General features: G+C 53.9%; 1 non-coding gene across 1 annotated transcript in view; it reads right to left on the reverse strand.

The window, feature by feature from the left end:
• The window catches only part of LOC124741874, a 1,909-nt gene extending 1,105 nt beyond the window's left edge, over nt 1–804 (reverse strand). The window contains exon 1 of the ribosomal RNA XR_007010099.1: nt 1–804. This exon is cut by the window's left edge and continues 1,105 nt beyond it. This is a non-coding gene — a ribosomal RNA (small subunit ribosomal RNA).
• Between the last annotated feature and the right edge of the window lie 4,196 nt (nt 805–5,000).

Consider the following 5,000-nt stretch of genomic DNA (forward strand, 5'->3'; position numbering starts at 1 on the left):
CCCTGGTAGGATTTCAACGGGGTCCGCCTCGGGACGCACGAGCACGCACGGGGCGGTCGCACGCCTTCGGCTCGCCCCACCGGCAGGACGTCCCACGATACATGCCAGTTAAACACCGACGGGCGGTGAACCAACAGCGTGGGACACAAATCCAACTACGAGCTTTTTAACCGCAACAACTTTAATATACGCTATTGGAGCTGGAATTACCGCGGCTGCTGGCACCAGACTTGCCCTCCAATAGATACTCGTTAAAGGATTTAAAGTGTACTCATTCCGATTACGGGGCCTCGGATGAGTCCCGTATCGTTATTTTTCGTCACTACCTCCCCGTGCCGGGAGTGGGTAATTTGCGCGCCTGCTGCCTTCCTTGGATGTGGTAGCCGTTTCTCAGGCTCCCTCTCCGGAATCGAACCCTGATTCCCCGTTACCCGTTACAACCATGGTAGGCGCAGAACCTACCATCGACAGTTGATAAGGCAGACATTTGAAAGATGCGTCGCCGGTACGAGGACCGTGCGATCAGCCCAAAGTTATTCAGAGTCACCAAGGCAAACGGACCGGACGAGCCGACCGATTGGTTTTGATCTAATAAAAGCGTCCCTTCCATCTCTGGTCGGGACTCTGTTTGCATGTATTAGCTCTAGAATTACCACAGTTATCCAAGTAACGTGGGTACGATCTAAGGAACCATAACTGATTTAATGAGCCATTCGCGGTTTCACCTTAATGCGGCTTGTACTGAGACATGCATGGCTTAATCTTTGAGACAAGCATATGACTACTGGCAGGATCAACCAGGGAGCTGCGTCAACTAGAGCTGAGCAGCCGGCCGCCCGGGAGTGTGTCCCGGGGGCCCGCGCGAACACGCAAGCGTCCGCTCAATCATTCTGCAAACAGGAGGAGGCTGAGCTCCCCTGCACAATACACCTCGAAACCCTCTCAGGTCCCGGCGGCGCGCAGCGCCGTCCCAAGTACTTGGTCGGGTTCGAGAGAGGCGCAATCGCCCGGAGTTAGGCGAGTAGACGCTTTCGGTGCGACCACCCGTGCTCCCAACTGAGCTTGCCGCTGCCGACAGAGGCCCGGGAGCGTGCTGTCGTGGCATTGCCGGCGGGAGACAACACGCGCCACCTACGGTGACCGGCAGCTCCAACGCCAGCGCCACAGAAGGACAAAAGCCCCACTTGGGTGCCGAAGCGAACTCTCCCAGCACAGCGCACACGCCAACACATCCGCACAGCTGCGATACAAACCACCAGCGAGAACCGCTGGGGCGACCGAGCAGCAGACGGCGTCGCGGCGCCGAGCGCCGGGCGGCGGCGCATCCTCAACGCACACAGTCCTCAATCGGACCAGCACACTGCAGATGTCCACCGCGCTTCGCACCGGGCCCGCGAGGACCTACTTTGGCCGCACGGCGCCGCGCGCAGGGTGCGCCGGCGCGCAGCTGCGACGCCTGCCGCGTCCGTCGGCCGGCGCGCCTGCCACTGGCCGCCCCCACCAGCCGGCTGTAGCGCGTGCGCCCACGCACCGCGCGGCCAGCACGCCGGGAGGCGCCCCCTCACCGGCCGGGGACGGTCCCACCCAGCCACCGCCGCGTATCGCTTCACACCCAGATGCCGTTCAGTTTCGTCGGCATGGTGGGTATCGCTGGAACAACCGGTTAGTACCTCAACCTATCGTCGCCATCACCGATTCACCCCTAGCGAGAACAACCGCACCACAACGGGTTACCATTTCTTCATTTGCGTAACTTCACCAGAAAACGTAGGCGTCCATCGCCATTTGCAACTTCAACCATTATTGCATGCCTGTGTCAGGTGTCACGCCACACTACGTCTGCCCACATACACGCAACAAAATGTGCACGCCTAGACAATACGTGGAAGGTGGCCCCCGTACGTATGCGATGTCCATTGCTCGAACGACTGTCAACCGGCTTCTGTAGCATGTCGCAGATATGGAACGCGCTGCACCATGCCATCACGGTGTGTGAGGAGAGACGACTAGGTCCGAATACATCAACAGACAGCTCATGCTGATCGCCATCCACGGCGTCCGTTCCTCCCACACGTCTCTATGGCGTACCACACTGCAATCCAGCTCTCATAGGGAGACGACACGTAGCTGCGTGCACAATATTTGCACTGTATGGTCCGCCGTTTTTGGGCGCAGTCGTTGTACGGTCACACATGTGCCACGATGTATCATTCAGTACATAAGGACGAATGTGCAGTACAGATTGTGGTTCACGCGTACGACATCAGCGGACAGTTGACACAGGCCGCACCACAACGTAGCCTGCGTACGTCGCATGCGAAGGGCATTGAACATGCAAACTTGTCACCAACCACCTTGCGAAGGCAGGGGGCAAGGTGGGGACGTGGGGAGAGGTGGGGGGGGGGGGGGCGGCATGTACGCCCTGCTGCCATCCACATTACAGTGTACAGCAGGAGCATGTGGAAAGTCAGCAAGACTTGCAAGGTGTTTAACATGAAGCGATACACAGGGGAGCGGGCAGTGCGAGTAGCGAACTATATTGCGAGGGTTGCGGGTGGGCAACACTACACTAATTGAACGAGTCGTATAACAATTACAGAGCAGGTTTAGGCGACAACGTGGGTTACGATAGGCGACAACGTGGGTTACGTTAGGGGACAACGTGGGTTACGTTAGGGGACAACGTGGGTTACGTTAGGGGACAACGTGGGTTACGTTAGGGGACAACGTGGGTTACGTTAGGGGACAACGTGGGTTACGTTAGGGGACAACGTGGGTTACGTTAGGGGACAACGTGGGTTAGGTTAAGGCACAACATGGGTTAGGTTAAGGCACAACATGGGTTAGGTTAAGGCACAACATGGGTTAGGTTAAGGCACAACATGGGTTAGGTTAAGGCACAACATGGGTTAGGTTACGGCACAACATGGGTTAGGTTAAGGCACAACATGGGTTAGGTTAGGGGACAACATGGGTTAGGTTAGGGGACAACATGGGTTAGGTTAAGGCACAACATGGGTTAGGTTAAGGCACAACATGGGTTAGGTTAGGGGACAACATGGGTTAGGTTAGGGCACAACATGGGTTAGGTTAGGGGACAACATGGGTTAGGTTAGGGGACAACATGGGTTAGGTTAGGGGACAACATGGGTTAGGTTAGGGGACAACATGGGTTAGGTTAGGGGACAACATGGGTTAGGTTAGGGGACAACATGGGTTAGGTTAGGGGACAACATGGGTTAGGTTAAGGCACAACATGGGTTAGGTTAGGGGACAACATGGGTTAGGTTAGGGGACAACATGGGTTAGGTTAGGGGACAACATGGGTTAGGTTAGGGGACAACATGGGTTAGGTTAAGGCACAACATGGGTTAGGTTAGGGCACAACATGGGTTAGGTTAGGGCACAACATGGGTTAGGTTAGGGCACAACATGGGTTAGGTTAGGGGACAACATGGGTTAGGTTAGGGGACAACATGGGTTAGGTTAGGGGACAACATGGGTTAGGTTAGGGGACAACATGGGTTAGGTTAGGGGACAACATGGGTTAGGTTAGGGGACAACATGGGTTAGGTTAGGGGACAACATGGGTTAGGTTAGGGGACAACATGGGTTAGGTTAGGGGACAACATGGGTTAGGTTAGGGGACAACATGGGTTAGGTTAAGGCACAACATGGGTTAGGTTAAGGCACAACATGGGTTAGGTTAGGGGACAACATGGGTTAGGTTAGGGGACAACATGGGTTAGGTTAGGGGACAACATGGGTTAGGTTAAGGCACAACATGGGTTAGGTTAGGGGACAACATGGGTTAGGTTAAGGCACAACATGGGTTAGGTTAGGGGACAACATGGGTTAGGTTAGGGGACAACATGGGTTAGGTTAAGGCACAACATGGGTTAGGTTAAGGCACAACATGGGTTAGGTTAAGGCACAACATGGGTTAGGTTAGGGGACAACATGGGTTAGGTTAGGGGACAACTTGGGTTAGGTTAGGGGACAACATGGGTTAGGTTAAGGCACAACATGGGTTAGGTTAAGGCACAACATGGGTTAGGTTAGGGGACAACATGGGTTAGGTTAGGGGACAACATGGGTTAGGTTAGGGGACAACATGGGTTAGGTTAAGGCACAACATGGGTTAGGTTAGGGGACAACATGGGTTAGGTTAAGGCACAACATGGGTTAGGTTAGGGGACAACATGGGTTAGGTTAGGGGACAACATGGGTTAGGTTAAGGCACAACATGGGTTAGGTTAAGGCACAACATGGGTTAGGTTAAGGGACAACATGGGTTAGGTTAGGGGACAACTTGGGTTAGGTTAGGGGACAACATGGGTTAGGTTAAGGCACAACATGGGTTAGGTTAAGGCACAACATGGGTTAGGTTAAGGTACAACATGGGTTAGGTTAAGGTACAACATGGGTTAGGTTAGGTTACACGTTGTTGTAAGGAAAGGTGTGGGGGGGGGGGGGGGGCGGGGCGGCAGGTTCGTTGATAGTGATTATAGTAAGTGAATGCTTGTGACATGATGAGATTTGTCACGTCAGGATGCACCTTTGGCTTATTAGAGGCGGCGCTCCAATTCTATGCTTGTGTCAGACCTGTGTCTTTGACTCATGTCATTGTTTGTGCGCTGTGACAGGAGGTACTATTGTGATGTTGGGTGCACCGTTGTATAGGACATGTGTGGGTGTTGGTGCCTTATCTGCGCAATGGTGGATGTCGAAAGGGTGGGATATTCTATTTTCCGCATGGACCTCCTGGTCTGGTTGTGATAGTGTGGATTGTGTAATGTGGCGGAGAGGATGCACTGGATGTTGTTCCATGCTGGTGCTTACATATTGTATGTGCGCCTGTTAGAAGCAGAGAGTGGTGCGTGATCAGAGTGTCTGGCTGACGTGTGGTTCCCATTGTGGGCAGACTCTTTCAGCATGTATACGGACAGTTGTATATATTTTCTGTAGTTTGATGGCTCTGCATTGATTACTAATCAGCG

The sequence above is a fragment of the Schistocerca piceifrons genome, unplaced genomic scaffold, assembly GCF_021461385.2.
Source record: "Schistocerca piceifrons isolate TAMUIC-IGC-003096 unplaced genomic scaffold, iqSchPice1.1 HiC_scaffold_2023, whole genome shotgun sequence".
NCBI classification, from domain to species: Eukaryota; Metazoa; Arthropoda; class Insecta; order Orthoptera; family Acrididae; genus Schistocerca; species Schistocerca piceifrons.